The sequence below is a fragment of the Crinia signifera genome, chromosome 8 (genome assembly GCF_055691185.1).
Source record: "Crinia signifera chromosome 8, ASM5569118v1, whole genome shotgun sequence".
Classification (NCBI taxonomy): Eukaryota; Metazoa; Chordata; class Amphibia; order Anura; family Myobatrachidae; genus Crinia; species Crinia signifera.
The window spans coordinates 145,361,501-145,380,420 of NC_139224.1; the positions used below are offsets into that span (position 1 = coordinate 145,361,501).

General features: G+C 48.8%; 1 long non-coding RNA gene across 1 annotated transcript in view; it reads right to left on the minus strand.

Annotated features, from left to right (window-relative positions):
- LOC146026563 (uncharacterized) overlaps positions 1-18,527 on the minus strand; it is a 38,678-nt gene extending 20,151 nt beyond the window's left edge. The window contains exon 1 of the long non-coding RNA XR_014454486.1: positions 18,088-18,527. This is a non-coding gene — a long non-coding RNA (uncharacterized LOC146026563). The remainder of the gene's footprint in view (positions 1-18,087) is intronic.
- Between the last annotated feature and the right edge of the window lie 393 nt (positions 18,528-18,920).

The window sequence follows — 18,920 nt, forward strand, 5'->3', positions numbered from 1 at the left end:
GATGTTGGCAGAGCCGTTGTGAAGAATCGTACCGGAGGAGTGGAGTCGAACTGAATTCGGTACCCCTCTGACACCACCCTGCGAACCCAAGGATCCTCCGAAAGGGAGAACCATTGGGTTCCGAAGGCCAACAGACGGGCACCTACTGGTAAACTGTTGACGGAAGCTGGTAAACCGTCATGCCACCGGCTTCTGCTGGGGCTTAGGTTCCTGGGCTCTTGGAGCAGCCTGAGGACGGGCTCTGGCTCTGGAACCTCTAGAGGACTGGAAACCTCTTCCTCTGCCCCGAAAGGGGCGCTGAGTCCGAAAGGACTGAAAAGACGGACCTGCGAACTGTCTTCTGGGAGGAGGAGGAGCTGCCGACGGTAAAAATGCCGACTTCCCTCCCGTCGCCTGTGAGATCCATTTGTCTAATTCAGGCCCGAAAAGGATGTCCCCGGAAAAGGGAAGACCCTCCACAGCCCTTTTAGACTCCGCGTCCGCCTGCCAAGAGCGAAGCCAGAGGGCCCGCCGTGCAGAAATGGCGCTAGCTGATATTCTGGAAGAGATTAAGGAAACATCCTTAGCCGCCTCTCCTAAGAACATAGCAGACTCCTTAACATGTTCAGCCAAGCAGCGAATCTCATCTCTAGGCATACCTGATTCCAATCCTTCAATGATTAGCTCCGCCCATTTAACATTTGCCCTATTTACCCAGGCCGAGACTATTGCCGGTCTGAGTTGAGTCCCTGCTGCTACATAAATGGCCTTGAGAGTAGCCTCCAACTTTCTATCAAGGCTGAAGCCCCCGGGACTGGCAGAGTTGTCTTTTTGGACAGACGGGAAACTGAGGTGTCCACCGGAGGTGGAGTCTCCCACTTGCTTAGGGCCGCAGGCTCAAAAGGATACAGAGAAGGGAAACGTCTGGGAATCTGAAAACGTTTGTCCGGATTCCTCCATGCAGCCAGAAGCTGATCCTGATTTGGACAAGGAAAGACCACTGATGTCTTCTGAACCCCTCCAAACAGATCAAACTCCTGTGGCTCTGGTCTGGGATCCTCCGGTAAACGAAGTACCTCCTTTACCGCCATAATGAGAGCCTCTATCCCTAAAGGAGTCGGCTCTCCCTCAGGAATGACATCCTGAACCTCTTCCCATTCACCATCCTCCATTTCGTGAAATGGATCCTGTTCCTCCTCTAAATCATCCTCCACAATAATAGCCTGATAAGGTCGCTTATTGCTAGATGCAGAAGGCCTCTCTGGTCTGGACATGGAGTTAGCTAACCCCTCCACCGACCTTGCTAGGGCTGTAGCCCAAGATGGCTCCGCTCTGCGAGCCAGCGCCAATTCAGAAGTGAGCTTTGACATAGAACCCACTAAGGTTGATGCCCACTGGGGCGCCTGAGACCCCGCCAGTGATGCAGATTCAGCACCTGAACATGACTGACAAACAGTGGCATTACCCTCAGCTGTGTATTGAGAAAACTTAGCTGTACAGACAGTACAAGCAAAAACCTTCTGAGAGGCTTTGGATTTGCCCGTCATGATCCCTGCTCGCCCGGTCCAACAACAGCGCGCGATACAGGTGCAAACACACACACACACTGAGTACAGATACACCTCTCACAAGCCAAAAACCTCAGGGTTCTGTGAGACCTGGAGGAGAATGAGCCCTATTAGTGACAATACAGCGCAAAACACTGTGTCAGTAATAAAACCTTTAGAGCCTTCCAAGCTGCAGTAACCTGTGAACAGGAAAGAGTCAGCCTTACTGTGTATCTGTGTACTGGCCGCGCCATGCCGGCCTCCGTTTTACAGCGTGTCCCCTCTCCCTCTGCTTAGCCAACCTGTGGCGTTCTGACAACGTCCAGAGGCACCCGCTTGCTAGCGCTCACTCCTGCAATACCTCCGGCACTTAGTACAGCCGCGTGGTATAGTACAGCGATACGCGCCTTTTGCAAGATGGCGGCGCCTCACCTCGCTGCAGAGACCCGCGCACAGTGTGGCTGACGGAGAAGCAGGGGACGGCGTGTGGAAAGTGCGCTCAGCGCTCTACTCACCACCGGAGGCTTCCTTCGTGACTGGCGTCCCCTTTGCTGGAGGGGCGGCAGGAGCACGGAACCCGTGCAGGCAGGCACCTTTAGTGAGGTCCTGACTGACGACCTGGAACTCCAGGGGCGCTGAATGCCCGGACCCACACCTTTCAGTAGGTGGGGAAGGGATTCTATCAAGTAAAGATGTAAAAATTCTATTGTAAAGCCAAAGCTAGAAAAATGTGCAGGAGCAGAAAAAACTGTGACCTAACTCCCTGGCACAATTTTCTCACTGGGGGATTGTGGGTCTTAGAGGGGAGGAGCCAGCATCCCCTAATTATTATTAAGAAGTGCCTAGCTCCCAGCATTCCCAGCTCTAATACCCGATGTGATTCCAGTGGTCCCTGCTGCATGTCAGAGAAATATATATTAGAGTGAGATATCTAGTGAGATAGAGAGTGGATAAATAAATAGATAGATATATATCTAGTGGGTAAATAGATAGATAGTGGATGAATAGATAGATAGTGGGTAGGTAGATAAACAGATAGTGAGAAGATAGATAGACAGGTAGATGATAGATAGTTAGTGGGTAGATAGATAGATGGATAGATATTTAGTGGGTAAATAGATAGATAGTGGATGGATAGTGGGCAGAGGCGTAGGGAGGGCGGAGCCACCGGAGCTCCTGCTCCGGGCGCCGATTGGTGGAATGGCGCCGCCGGCCCGCCCACCCACCCTCCGCAAATTATTTTTTACTTCAGCTGCCATCCGCCGCCACCGTAAATAAGCAGATAGGTGACTGGTGGCTGTATTCAGTGTCATGACAGTGAAGCAGCAGCACTAGATCCCGACTCCCGGCTATTTTAAATCTTGCGCTGCCGCAGTCACCTGCCGGGTCCGCCAGCCAATCAAAGCTCGTTAGCGCTCCGGCAGCCAATCAGCAGTGGGGTCTCCTGATTGGCTGCCGGGCCGCAAGCGAGCTCTGATTGGTTTGCGGACTCGGCAGGCAGTGGCGTAACTCCGCCGGGCGTTAGCCATCAGTGGGGGGGGGGGGGCGCAGGGAGTATTCATAAACCCTGGCCGCAGCAGCAATAATTTACGGACCCCCCCACGCCGCTCTGAAATGTGCTGCTGCACACCAACACAGATCGGATCTCTATAATGTGATCCGCGCGGCTGCCCTCCCTACCCTATTGCAGTAGTGCACACTGACAGCTCATGTCAGGTGCCTGCTGCAGAGAGTGCTAGTCTGGAGTCTGGACAGCTGAGCGATGGCTCAGCCGTCCAATGACATGTGAAACTGCAGCCTGCGGCACCCTGATTGGCTGGTGCACAGGCTACCCGGAGGGAGGAAGGAGGCAAGAAGGATCCCCTGAAGCACGGATCCCACTCGGTGTCACAGCTGCCCAATTTACAGTAAGACTGGCTAACTTTTATTTAAGTTGCATTATCCATCTATCTATATATATACATATATATATATATATATATATATATATATATATACATACATATATACACACACACACAAAATATATATATATATATATATATATATATATATATATATATATATATATGCCATCTAATAAAAATATGTTTTTATTTTATTTATATATATATATATATTTTTTTTTTTTTTTTTGTTATTAGATGGCACATATGATAGCCACAAACGCTGTGTGCGGTTGGTTGGTTGGGTGGGGTGGGGTGGGGGGGGGGGTGTTGGGGGGCACCACTATCTAATCCGCCTCCGGGCACCTCATATGAACTTACGCCACTGTCGGCAGGTGACTGCGGCAGCACAAGATTTAAAATAGCCGGGAGTCGGGATCTAGTGCTGCTGCTGCACTGTCCTGACACTGAATACAGCCGGCCAGATTTTTCTGTATAGCGCAAGTGCTGGAGCTAGCTGCACACACTCGCCGCCCATCACTGGGGAAAGGATCTGGGCTCAAAGCGGATTTATAATATATCTGGAATGATGCTGTGACTGGGCTGCTTTTTTCTTCTTGGGATTTACACAGAGGATCATCGCCGGTCTCGGTAACCCCTGGCATAGAACTCTGTAAGAAAGTCTGGTGAGTGCCCTGTCCTTGGATCTTTGTGTGTGTGTGTGTGTTTGTGTAGTGCAGCAGATTCCGTTACAGTGCCTTATATAGTGCAGCAGATTCCGTTACAGTGCCTTATATAGTGCAGCAGATTCCGTTACAGCGCCTTATATAGTGCAGCGGATTCCATTACAGTATGTTATATAGCGCAGTAAATTGCGTTACAGTGTCTTATATAGCGCAACAGATTCTGTTACAGTGTCTTATATATTTCAAATGTAACATGCCAACACAAGTTAGCCACGCCCCTAATTCATTACTGGGAGGAGGGGGGGGGGCGCGAAATATGCCCTTGCTCCGGGCACCATGGCACCTAGCTACACCGCTGATAGTGGGTAGATAGATAGATAGACAGATAGTGAGTATATAGATAGACAGGTAGATGATAGATAGATAGATAGATAGATAGGTAAATGCAATAAAGAAAGCAGGCGGTGGAGGTTGAGAGAAGAGAGGACGTGATGTGGAAAGGGATGAAGAAAGCAGGCGGTGGTAGCAGAGACAGTAGGTTATGGGAAATGGGATGCAGGAAGCAGGTGACAGCAGTAGAGAGAGGAGAGGAGGTGAATGAATGGGACAAAGAAAGCAGGCGGTGGCAGCAGAGACAGTAAGGGCAGGGGATGGGATACAGGAAGCAGATGGTGGCAGCAAAGAGTGGAGGTGACGGTGAATGGGACACAGAAAACAAACGGTGGCAGCAGAGACAGTAGGTGAAGGGGAATAGGATGTAGGAAACAGGTGGTGGCAGTAGAGAGAGGAGCTGACAGAATGGGATGAAGAAAGCAGGCGGTGGCAACAGACAGTAGGTGAAGGGGAGTGGGACACAGGAAGCACGCAGTGGCAGTAAAGAGGAGAGTAGGTGACTAAATGGGATGTAGAGAGCAGGCCGTAGCAACAGAGAGAAGAGAGTAGGTGATGGGGACAGGGATGAAGCAGGCGGTGGCAGCAGGTTTAATATTTTTGTGTGAGTTTATTTTTTCATGATACAACAACACAATAAAGGCGTGTGATGGTCTGGCTAGAGGGGGAACGGATGGAGGCCAGGTTTTTTTTTCTTAATTTCAATATTTTTGTGATGTTGTATTATGAAAAAAAAAAACACAAAACATGGCTAGAAAGGGGCAGTGGTGGCAGAGAGAGAAGGTGATGGGAAACTGGATGCAGAAAGTAGTGCGCAGCAGCAGAAAGCACAGAGGAAGACATAGGGAATAGGATGCAGAAAGCAGGTGGTGGCAGCAGAGACAGTAGGTGACAGGGAATGGGACACAGGAAGCAGGCAGTGAGAGCAGAGAGAGGAGAGGAGGTGATGGAATGGAATGAAGAAAGCAGGCGGTGGCAGCAGAGACACTAGGTGACGGAGAATGGTATGCAGACTATAGGCAGTGGCAGCATTTGAATGAGTGTAATCTACAGTGGCAAAGGCTACACACAGGTCAAGTAGTATAATACTACAAGTATTTGATGGTGACGCTGGTAAGAGCAATTTGGGAATAGGATGCAGAAGGAGGCAGAAAGCAGGTGGTGGTGGCAAAGAAAGGAGAAGAATGGAGTGAAGAAAGCAGGCGGTTGCAGCAAAAGAGAGAAGGCGACGGGGAATGAGACGCAGAATATAGGCGGTGGCAGTAAATAGAGGAGAGGAGGTGACAGAATGGGATGAAAAATGCAGGCGTGGCAGTAGTGAGAAGAGAGGAGGTGACGGAAGAGTTGAAGCAGGCGGTGGCAGATTTTTTTTTTTATTTACATTTGAAACATTTTTAAGCATATACTGTATGTTATAAGAAATTATAGTGAAAAGATATAGTAGAGTGAGATATATAGGACCTTATTCTGGTTGCGGCGGCAAAACGTACGTACGTTCCATATCAGCGTACGTTCCCCGTACGCAGCCGGTGAGCGAAAGTCCACCCACAAAATAGCCGCATACGGACGGACACAAACACAGACAAAGGGGAGTGGCGTACACTTGAGCGTACGCCAACGTACATGGACGGATCACCGCTTAGACTCCAACAACTGGCGTAAAACAGAGCGTACGCCACCGTTTACGGACGTCTCTCGTCCGTCTTCCCACCGACTTCTTGCGGCTATCTGAGCGTACGCCACCGTTTACGGACGTCTCTCGTCCGTCTTCCCACGACTTCTTGCGGCTATCTGAGCGTACGCCACCGTGCACGGACGGGTCTCTATTGTTTTCAATGGAAAACTCAGCGTATGTCACCACTCATGAGAGTGAGCGTACGTCCGTGCACGCTGGCATACCCTTCACATATATGTGATTGGTGACATTTTACATCCAGAGTGTAGTAAAATCCAAATCATAGCAGATCACAAAGTGGTACAGTAATGTATTTTGGGTACTATACAAAGATTGTGTGCAAAATAGTGGCCATGGGCTGAAAACATTGCTGAAACATCCTTTGTAGCTGTTAGATGTGGTTTATGCATTTGTATCATAAATACAAAACATATGTTTGTTTTAGAGTGAAAACGTTGACACATGTCGACTTGTGTAGATTGAGTGTGCTGCTGTGTAAAGTATATGAAAACACGTAGTGATTGTGTAAAAATGTTTTACAAATACCTACCTTAGCATATATAAGCTGGTCTTACAATGATTCTTACCTTAAATTAAACCAACCTTTACATGTAGAGAAGTGTATAAAGATATGCTTCCAATGTGTTTGAGTGCTGTGTGTGGCTTGCAGGTAGTGAAATAATGGTTTTGACTTAATAGGCTGCAGCATTGCTTATTACATTCAGGTGCAGGTGTTTGAGTAGTAATCAGCGTTAATTAGCAGACCCAGGCGTCCGCTCTCATGCGGTATCTGTAGGGGTGGTCTGAGGTGGCGGCCGCCTGTTTTGTGTCCAAAATGAATGGTGCTTTCGCCGATCAAGCGGTAGTAGCACCGTACATTTTTGTGCACACCCCCGCGTACGCCCATGTTTACGCCCATTTTCCATCATTATTTCGGCCGCTCCCCTCAACACGCCCCTATGCCGCCCACAATGACCGTACTCTTGCGGACAGGTTTTTTCGCACGGAAAGACCCGTCTGTCAGCGTTGTGGAGTCGTCGTGCCTGCGCATTGCGGAAGGTACGCATGCGCAGAAAAAAAAAAAACCCGGAACGTACACTTTTGGCCCAGCCGCCCGAACCACAATAAACCCCATAGTGAGATAGAGAGTGGATGAATAGATAGATAGATAAAGATATGCGATAAAGAAAGCAGGCGGTGGAGGTTGAGAGAAGAGAGGAGGTGACGGAAGAGATAAAGCAGGCGGTGGCAGCAAAAAAAAATTTAAGCATATAAGTTACAAGATATTATAGTGAAGACATATATATATATATTAGAGTGAGATATATAGTGAGATAGAAAGTGGAGAAATAGATAGTGGATGAATAGATAGATAGATAGATGAATAAATAAATAGATAGCGGATAAATAGATAGTGGATGAATAGATAGATAGATATGAAGAGAGATATCCTGCACCCGTATGAGTAAATCAACGCGCCCGGTGCTGCTGTTCCTTGGCAAAGGAAAAATATATAGACATTGTTCGGTAGCACTCGGGTCTAAATCAACTTAGCAACTTTTAGAAAAAAGACACCAACACGGTAATCTTATGTCAACGTTTCGGACAGTGAAGTCCTTTATCAAGACATGAGAAGGTGTACACCTTCTCATGTCTTGATAAAGGACTTCACTGTCCGAAACGTTGCCATAAGATTACCGTGTTGGTGTCTTTTTTCTAAAAGTTGCTAAGTTGATTTAGACCCGAGTGCTACCGAACAATGTCTAGATAGATAGATAGATAGATAGATAGATGAATAAATAAATAGATAGCGGATAAATAAATAGATAGTGGATGATTAGATAGACAGATAGATAGATAGTGGGAAAATAGATAGATACTGGATGAATAGATAACTAGATAGATAGATAGTGGGTAGATAGACAGATAGTAAGTAGATAGATAGATAGATAGATAGATTGTGGGTAGATAGATAGATAGATAGACAGATAGTAAGTAGATAGATAGACAGGTAGATGATAGATAGAGAACAGGCCGTGGCAGCAGAGAGAAGAGAGGAGGTGATGGGGACAGGGATGAAGCAGGCGGTGGCAGCAGGTTTAATATTTTTGTGTGAGTTTATTTTTTCATGATACAACAACACAATAATGGCGTGTGATGGTCTGGCTAGAGGGGGAACGGATGGAGGCCAGGTTTTTTTTTTTTAAATTAATTTCAATATTTTTGTGATGTTGTATTATGAAAAAAAAAAAAACACAAAACATGGCTAGAAAGGGGCAGTGGTGGCAGAGAGAGAAGGTGATGGGAAACTGGATGCAGAAAGTAGGGGGCAGCAGCAGAAAGCATAGAGGAAGACATATGGAATAGGATGCAGAAAGCAGGTGGTGGCAGCAGAGGCAATAGGTGACAGGGAATGGGACACAGGAAGCAGGTAGTGGCAGCAGAGAGAGGAGAGGAGGTGATGGAATGGAATGGAATGAAGAAAGCAGGCGGTGGCAGCAGAGACACTAGGTGACGGGGAATGGCACGCAGACTACAGGCAGTGGCAGCATTTGAATGAGTGTCATCTACAGTGGCAAAGGCTACACACAGGTCAAGTAGTATAAGACCTTTGTATTTGATGGTGACGCTGGTAAGAGCATTATGGGAAAAGGATGCAGAAGGAGGCAGAATGCAGGCAGTGGCGGAAAATAAAGGAGAGGAGGTGATGGAAAGGGATGAAAAAAGCAGGTGGTGGCAGCAAAAGAGACGAGGGGATGGGGAATAAGATGCAGAATATAGGCGGTGGCAGGATAGAAAGGGAAGAAGAGGAAAGGGATGAAGAAAGCAGGAGGTGGCATCAGAGACATGAGGTGATGGGGAATGGGATGCAGGAAGCAGGCGGTGGCAGTAAATAGAGGAGAGGAGGTGACAGAATGGGATGAAAAATGCAGGTGGTGGCAGTAGAGTGAAGAGAGGTGGTGATGGGGAAAGAGATGAAGCAGGCGGTGGCAGCAAAGGTGGTGAGGAATGGGATGCAGAATTACAGGCGGTGGCAGCATAGAAAGAAAGGAATGGGATGAAGAAAGGTGGTAGCAGAGACAGGAGGTGATGGAGAATTTACAATGTAATATTTGTTTTAATCATAAAAGTTTATTCAAATTATAGTGAAGATGTACAAAATTAAATATACAAGTCTAGAAATCAACATACATTTCAATTATTTTGTGTTAGTTTACTTTGGCAACAGAGACAGTAGGTGCTGGGGAATTAGATGCAGGAAGCAGGCAGTGGCAGTAGAAGTAGAGAGAGGAGAGGAGGTGACTGAATGGGAGGAAGAAAGCAGGCGGTGGCAGCAGAGACAGTAGGTGCTGGGGAATTAGATGCAGGAAGCAGGCAGTGGCAGTAGAGAGAGGAGAGGAGGTGACTGAATGGGAGGAAGAAAGCAGGCGGTGGCAGCAGAGACAGTAGGTGATGGGGAATGGAATGCAGGAAGCAGGCAGTGGCAGCGGAGAGGGAAGAGGAGGTGATGGAATGGGATGAAGAATGCAGGCAGTGGCAGCAAAGACAGTATGTGACTGTGAATGGGATACAGGGACCAGGTGGTGGCAGCAAAGAGGAGGCAACAGTGAATGGGACACAGAATACAGGCAATGGCAGCAGAGACAGGAGGTGAAGGGGAATAGGATGTATGAAGCAGGCGGTGGCAATAGAGAGAGGAGGTGACGTGAATGAGACACAGAATACAGGCAGTGGCAGCAGAGACAGTAGGTGAAGGGGAATAGGAAGTAGGTGGTTTGAAGTAAAGAGTGCAGTCGATGTGACGAGCAACGGGATGATGAAAGCAGGCAGAGAGAGGAGAGTAGGTGACTGACTGGGATGTAGAGAGCAGGAAGTGGCAGCAGAGAGAAGAGAGGAAGTGATGGGTAAAGGGATGAAGCAGGCTGTGGCAGCAAAGACAAGAGGTCCAATATTTTTGTGTCAGTTTATTTTCTTATGATACAACAACACAATAAAGGCTAATATTTTTATGATGTTGTATTATGAAAAAATAAAGTAACCCAAAACATGGCTAGAAATTGGCATTGGTGCAGAGAATAGTGATGGGAAACTGGATGCAGAAAGTAGGCCGTGGCAGCAGAAGAGATAGGAAAAAGGAGGCAGGTGGTAGCAGTATAGAGTGGAGATAATGGGGGAAATTTACCAATATGAAAAACCTAGTTTTTCGTATTGGTATTTTCCCTACGACTGCATACGACTGTTTAAGTCGTATGCAAAGTCGTGTTCCGGAGGATCAGTTACAAAGCAGTCATATACGACTGCTTTGTAACCCTCCGATGGTGTAACAATTCGTATTAGCGGCCGTATATACGGCCGCTAATACGAATTATTTCTAGCAGTCTGCACGGATCAGTCAGATCCGTGCAGGCTGCAGTGTGTAAAAAAAAAATAGAAAAAATAAATAAATAAAAAAAAAAACGGCGTGGGGCCCCCCCCACAGCTGTAACCAGCACCAGGCTGAAGGAGCCGGGGCCGGTAATTAAAAATCAGGGAACCCGACAAATAGGGGTTCCCCGATTTTTAACAACCAGCCCCAGGCTCCAGGTCCGGGGCTGGTTCCCAAAATACGGGGGACAAAATGACTAGGGGTCCCCCGTATTTCAAGAACCAGCCCCAGACCAAACAAGCCAGCAGGGTAATGTCACAGCCGGGGGACACTTATAATATAAGGTCCCGCGGCCAAAACATTCTCCCTACCGACCAGTCAGCCTGGCCAGGGGCCCTGGGGGAGTGGGGACCCCCCCAATGAAGGGGTCCCCCCCCTCCAGGACTTACCTGACCAGGCTGAAGCCTGGTGCTGTCCTCGATGCCCCTGGGCGGTGGGCATCGAGCTGATAAATGGTGTAAAAAAATAGAGATAAACTATTGTTGGTACTCTTTACTTAGAAGGGCGCCCATCTCGGGCATCTCGGGGATTGAATGCACTAAAAAAATCGGGTGCGATCAACCGACGAGATGCCCGAGATTTCCCATAGGGAACAATGTTAAATGTCTCAATTGACCCGATTTTCCTGTTCAATGCCTCAATTGACCCAATTTTTCCATAGGAAACAATGTTAAATGGGCCACAGAGGCCAAATAGGCACCCTGAAGTGAATAATGGCCACCCGAATTGTTAACGCCACCCCACGATCAACGTGAACCCGAAGCGTGGCGAGCGCAGCGAGCCCGCGAGGGGCGGCGGTACGCGTCCTACGACCTTTTCATACCCCCACTATCCACGTCGGCGTGGAGTTGAGAATAGAAAGTGTGGCGAGCGCAGCGAGCCACCGAGCCCGAAGCGTGGCGAGCGCAGCGAGCCCCGCGAGGGGACGCGGATACCTTCACAGGTATCCGCGTCCCCTCGCGGGCTTCACAGCTGTCCGCGTACCCTCGCGGGGCTCGCTGTGCTCGCCACGCTTCGGGCTCGGTGGCTCGCTGCGCTCGCCACACTTTCTATTCTCAACTCCACTCCGACGTGGATAGTGGGGATATGAAAAGGTCGTAGGACGCGTACCGCCGCCCCTCGCGGGCTCGCTGCGCTCGCCACGCATCGGGTTGACGTTGATCGTGGGGTGGCGTTAACAATTCGGGTGGCCATTATACACTTCAGGGTGCCTATTTGGCCTCTGTGGCCCATTTAACATTGTTTCCTATGGAAAAATCGGGTCAATTGAGGCATTGAACAAGAAAAATTGGGTCAATTGAGACATTTAACATTGTTCCCTATGGGAAATCTCGGGCATCTCGTCGGTTGATCGCACCCGATTTTTTAGTGCATTCAATCCCCGAGATGCCCGAGATTTTTTACTAACGATGCCCACGATCAAAATCGTGGGCGCCCTTCTAAGTAAAGAGTACCCTATTGTTTTTTACTGTGGCACTACAAGTGCCAGCAAGCCTCCCCAGCAAGCTGGGACTTGAACCACAAGTCCCAGCCTGCTGGGCATTAAAGGGCCCGCTGGCACTTGTCGTTCCACAGTTAAAAAAATAGTGCACAAAACACACTGACACACATTTAAAATAAAACTTTAATACACCCATTACACACATACTAATACTTACCTATCTTCTTCCCGTAGGTAGACCTGGTCCTGATGTCCTCCGGCATTCTTCTTCATGTCGACGTCCTTCTTGAAGTCGACGTCCCTGTCGGCGATGGCGTCCGGTGTCCGGGTCCGACGAAATCCATGGAGGAAGCTGTGGAAGGAAACCATACTCACCTGTCCCAGCGCGACGTAGTCCAGGTAAGGGTCTTTGCAAAAAAACAAACCGACACCCCGAAACCAGACCGGACTGACGGAGACGCACGTGTGTTTGTTTACATCGTGCGGCTCCGCCTCCCGAATGCCGCTATTGGCCGCCTTGCGGCCTAGCGGCCAATCAGGAGCCGCTAGGCCGCAAGGCGGCCAATAGCGGCATTCGGGAGGCGGAGCCGCACGATGTAAACACCGTGCGTCTCCGTCAGTCTGGTCTGGTTTCGGGGTGTCGGTTTGTTTTTTTGCAAAGACCCTTACCTGGACTACGTCGCGCTGGGACAGGTGAGTATGGTTTCCTTCCACAGCTTCCTCCATGGATTTCGTCGGACCCGGACACCGGACGCCATCGCCGACAGGGACGTCGACTTCAAGAAGGACGTCAACATGAAGAGGAACGCCGACACAGGACCGGAGGACATCAGGACCAGGTCTACCTACGGGAAGAAGATAGGTAAGTATTAGTATGTGTCTAATGGGTGTATTAAAGTTTTATTTTAAAAGTGTGTCAGTGTGTTTTGTGCACTATTTTTTTAACTGTGGAACGACAAGTGCCAACGGGCCCTTTAATGCCCAGCAGGCTGGGACTTGTGGTTCTCCAAGTCCCAGCTTGCTGGGGAGGCTTGCTGGCACTTGTAGTGCCACAGTAAAAAACAATAGTTTATCTCTATTTTTTTACACCATTTATCAGCTCGATGCCCACCGCCCAGGGGCATCGAGGACAGCACCAGGCTTCAGCCTGGTCAGGTAAGTCCTGGAGGGGGGGGACCCCTTCATTGGGGGGGTCCCCACTCCCCCTGGCCAGGCTGACTGGTCGGTAGGGAGAATGTTTTGGCCGCGGGACCTTATATTATAAGTGTCCCCCGGCTGTGACATTACCCTGCCGGCTGGTTGTGCCTGGGGCTGGTTCTTAAAATACGGGGGACCCCTACTCATTTTGTCCCCCGTATTTTGGGAACCAGCCCCGGACCTGGAGCCTGGGGCTGGTTGTTAAAAATCGGGGAACCCCTATTTGTCGGGTTCCCTGATTTTTAATTACCGGCCCCGGCTCCTTCAGCCTGGTGCTGGTTATGGCTATGGGGGGGACCCCACGCCGTTTTTTTATTTATTTATTTATTTTTTCTATTTTTTTACACTGTAGCCTGCACGGATCTGACTGATCCGTGCAGGCTAAAACGCAAATAGAACAGGAAAATGGTGTTCTATTTTCCTGTCGTATTTGCGTGGGTGTTTCACACCACTAAGCAGCCGTATTGTCAGTACGGCTGCTTAGTAAATCAGAAACCACCATTCTTTTGAATGGTGATTTCTGTCGTATCCTATCGATGGTGTAGGGCATTCGTATTTGTAACTACAAATACGAATGTTCCATCTTTAGGACTACGAATTGTTGTATTTTTGGGATTGTAAATCCCGAAAATACAAATTCGTAAAAAAAAGGTGTATTTCTCCCTACGAATACACCTTTTTTCTACGAATCCATTTTGGTAAATGTCCCCCAATGTGGCAAGCAATGGGATGCAGAAAGCAGGTGGTTGCAGCAGAAGGAGAAGAGGTGACAATGGGGAATGGAGCGCAGAAAGCAGGTGGTGTCAGCAAAGAAGGAGGAAAGAGTTAGGGAATGAAGTGCAGAAAGCAGGTGGTGTCAGCAGAGAGAGGAGAGATAGTGTTAGGGAATGGAATGCAGAAAACAGGCAGTAGTGGCAGAGAGAAGAGAGGAGGTGACAGGGAATGGGATGCCAAAAGTAAGCAGTGGCAGGAGAGGAGGAGAATGCAATGCAGAAAACAGGCTGTATGGGCAGAGAGAGGAGGTGAAGGGAAATGGGATACAGACTACAGCCGGTGGCATCATAGAAGGGAGAGGATGAGGAATGGATTGAAGAAAGCAGGCGGTGGCATCAGAGACAGGAGGTGATTGTGAATTGGAGGCAGGAAGCAGGCGGTGGCAGTAAATAGAGGAGGTGATAGAATGGGATGAAAAATGCAGGTGGTGGCAGTAGAGAGAAGAGAGGCAGTGACGGGGAGATGAAGCAGGCGGAGGTAGCAAAGATAGGAGGTTGTGAGGAATGGGATGCAGACTACAGGCGGAGGTAGCAAAGAAAGAAGAGGAGAGCAATGGGATGAAGAAAGCAGGCGGTGGCAGCAGAGACAGGAGATGACATAGAATGTAACATTGAATATTTGTTTTAATCATAAAAGTGTATTGAAATTATATTGAAGATATACAAAATCAAATACACAAGTCAAGAAATCAACATACATTTTAATTATTCTGTGTTAGTTTACTTTTTTTATAGGATAGGTGAGTGAGTAAGGGATAAAGATAGCAGGAGGTGGAGGTTGAGAGAAGGTGAGGGGAAAGGGATGAAAAAAGCAGGCGGTGGCAACAGAGACAGTAGGTGCCGGGGAATGGGATGCAAGAAAGCAGGCAGTGGCAGCAGAGAGAGGAGGTGATGGAATGGGATGAAGAAAGCAGGAGGTGGCAACAGACACAGTAGGTGCCGGGGAATGGAACACAGGAAGCAGGCAGTGGCAGCAGAGAGATGAGAGGGGGTGACTGAATGGAATGAAGCAAGCAAGCTGTGGCATCAGAGACAGTAGGTGACAGGGAATGGAATGCAGGAAGCAGGCGGTGGCAGCAGAGAGAGGAGGTGTCTGAATGGGATGAAGAAACCAGGCTTTGGCAGCAGAGACAGTAGGTGATGGCGAATAGAACACAGGGACCAGGTGGTGGCAGCAAAGAGAGGAGGTGGCAGTGAATGGGACACAGAATACAGGCAGTGGCAGCAGAGACAGTAGGTGAAGGGAAATAGGATGTAGGAAGCAGGAGGTGGCAGCAGAGACAGTAAGTGACACGGAATGGGAAACAGAAAGGAGGTGGTGGCAGCAAGGAGAGGAGCTGACGTGAATGGGACACAGAATACAGGCAGTGGCAGCAGAGACAGCAGGTAAAGGGGAATAGGAATAGGAAGCAGGTGGTGGAAGTAGAGAGTGGAGAGGATGTGACAAGCAACGGGATGAAGAAAGCAGGCAGTGGCTACAGACAGTAGGTGAAGGGGAGTGGGACGCAGGAAGCAGGCGATGGCAGTAGATAGAGGAGAGTAGGTGACTCAATGGGATGTAGAGAGCAGGAAGTGACAGCAGAGAGAAGAAAGGAAGTGCTGGGGAAAGTGATGAAGCAGTCGGTGGTAGCAAAGACAGGAGGTCTAATATTTTTGCGTCAGTTTATTTTTTCATGAAATAACAACACAATAAAGGCGAGTGATGGTTTGGCTAGAGGGGACAGTTGGAGGCCAGGTTTTTATTTTCTTTACATTTTAATATTTTTAGGAAAAAATAAACCAACCCAAATCATGGCTAGAAAGGGGCATTGGTGCAGAGAAAGGTGATGGTAAACTCGATGCAGAAAGTAGGCGGTGGCAGCAGAAAGCGTAGAGGCAGAGATAGGGAATAGGATGCAGAAAGCAGGTGCTGGCGGCAGAGAGAGGATGGGTGACAGGGAATGTGATGCAGAAAGCAGGCAGTGGTGGCATAGAGGAGGAAAAAGGATGCAGAAAGCAGGCAGTAGTAGTAGAGAGAGGAAAGAAACTGACAGGGAATGGGACACAGAAAGCAGGTGGTAGCAGTATAGAGGAAAGGAGGGGAGTGGGATGCAGGAAGCAGGCGGTAGTAGCAGATCGAGGAGAATAGGCAGTGGCAGCAGAGAGAAGAGAGGAGGTGATGGGGAAAGGGATGAAGCAGACGGTGGCAGCAAAGACAGGAGGTCTTATATTTTTGTGTCAGTTTATTTTTTCATGATACAACAACACAATAAAGGCGTGAGATGGTCTTGCTAGAGGGGACGGTTGGAGGCCAGTTTTTTTTTTTTTACATTTTAATATTTTTGTGATGTTGTATTATGTAACAATAAACTAACAGAGGAGAGGAAGTGTTAGGGAATGGGATGCAGAAAACAGGCAGTAGCAGAGAGAGGAGAGGTGCTGACCGGTAACAGAAGGCAGAAAGCAGGTGGTGGCAGCAGAGAGAGGAGAGGAAGTGTTGGGGAATGGGATGCAGAGAGCAGGCAGTGGTGGCAGCAGAGAGAGGAGAGGAAGTGTTGGGGAATGGGATGCAGAGAGCAGGCAGTGGTGGCAGCAGAGAGAGGAGAGGAAGTGTAGGGGAATGGGATGCAGAGAGGAGGGGAATGGAATGCAGAAAGCAGGTGGAAGTAGCAGAGAGAGGAGAGGAGCTGACTGGTAATGGGATGCAGAAAGCAGGTGGTGGCAGCAGAGAGAGGAGGTGACAGGAAATAGGACAAAGAATGCAGGCGGTAGTTATTATAGAGGGGAGAGGATGTGTTGGGCAATGGGATGCAGAAAGTAGGTGGTTTGCAGCAGAGGGAGAAGAGGAGGCTATGGGGAATTGAACGCAGAAAGCGGGTGGTGTCAGCAGAGAGAGGAGAGGAAGTGATAGGGGAATAGGATGTAGGAAGCAGGTGGTGGCAGCAGAGAGCGGAGAGAAGGTGACAAAATGGGATGAAGAAAGCAGGCGGTGGCAGCAGAGACAGTAGGTGAAGGGAAATGGAACTCAGAAAGCAGGCGGGGTGGCAGAGAGAGCAGAGGAGGTAATGGGGAATGGGACACAGAAAGCAGGCGGGGGTGGCAGAGAGAGCAGAGGAGGTAATGGGGAATGGGACACAGAAAGCAGGCAGTGGTGGCAGAGAGAACAGAGGAGGTAATGGGGAATGGGACACAGAAAGCAGGCGGGGGTGGCAGAGAGAGCAGAGGAGGTAATGGGGAATGGGACACAGAAAGCAGGCAGTGGTGGCAGAGAGAGCAGAGGAGGTAATGGGGAATGGGACACAGAAAGCATTCGGTGGTGGCAGAGAGAGCAGAGGAGGTAATGGGGAATGGGACACAGAAAGCAGGCGGGGTGGCAGAGAGAGCAAAGGAGGTAATGGGGAATGGGACACAGAAAGCAGGCGGGGGTGGCAGAGAGAGCAGAGGAGGTAATGGGGAATGGGACACAGAAAGCAGGCGGGGGTGGCAGAGAGAGCAGAGGAGGTAATGAGGGAATGGGACACAGAAAGCAGGCGGGGGTGGCAGAGAGAGCAGAGGAGGTAATGGGGAATGGGACACAGAAAGCAGGCGGGGTGGCAGAGAGAGCAAAGGAGGTAATGGGGAATGGGACACAGAAAGCAGGCGGGGGTGGCAGAGAGAGCAGAGGAGGTAATGGGGAATGGGACACAGAAAGCAGGCGGGGGTGGCAGAGAGAGCAGAGGAGGTAATGGGGAATGGGACACAGAAAGCAGGCGGGGTGGCAGAGAGAACAGAGGAGGTAATGGGGAATGGGACACAGAAAGCAGGCGGGGGTGGTAGATAGAGAAAAGGAGGTTATGGGTAATGGAACACAACAAGCAAGCAGTGCTGGCAGAAAGAGGAGTTGACATGACTTTCCACAGTCTCCCACTCATCTTGTTATACAGGGTGAAGGATTGTGGTACATCAGTGCTCACCGCTCATTGCCTGCCCATACACACTAGGAGATTTTGAGTTAAAAGTAGCTCAAAACGGAAAAAGTGGCAACTTTGAGCTGAAAAGCGCCTAGTGTGTATGGGCACTAACTTTCCTCCAACCATCCAACTTTTATGTTCTGTGCTGCTCCACATACCTAACCAACTTTATCATTAGTGTACACCAGCCAACTTCTGTCGCTCTCCAACTTGTGATGTCACAGAGGCAAGCGGGCAGTGTCTGTATACTTCTGTATGCCTTGAGTAAATAAACATTTTATTAGAAAAATAAAAAACACTTTTGCATGTGTATTTATATCAATACAACTAGAGAACCACAAGTGCCAGTTTACCCTGGGATCTGTAGTTTATTATCTCCTGCAGCAATTAATAAATTGACATCTTGCTGAATAGGCTTCAGTGTATACAAAATAATGAGTTATGCAGACCCTAGAAACCAGTATATTTGGGCATGCCCTGGTCCCATAGATGTTTGTGGGCAGCTGACGTTACTGCCAGATCCAATGTGCTGGAGCCAAGGTCCTCTGTCCCCTGCATACTGAAGCATGGAACGCCCCCTGTCCAGGATGGTAGAAGACATCGCTACTCACAGATCTTTTATTATAGAAATAACATCTGCTAGGAAGTTTACATTCTCTCTCAATATTTGTACAACTTCTTTTTATAATAAATTCTATCTATTGTACCCATCACCCTTATTTCTCTGGTTTATTTATTGCTCCTGTATTACATATATTATGCAGCCTTAAGAGCGTGATCTCTCATCCTGTGATGTGAATACATTTCTAATTCCAGGAATACACAATGCCATAACAAATGGAATATGGGGTGTTGGGATACTTGCAGACGTACTATTACACTAGTGTGATTCCTGATGTGACCCAAACTTGAACCAATACTCTGAATGAATTAGTCGGGTGGTCAGGATTAGTATCAGGTTCCCACAGACCTCAGTGTCCGCACAATGAAG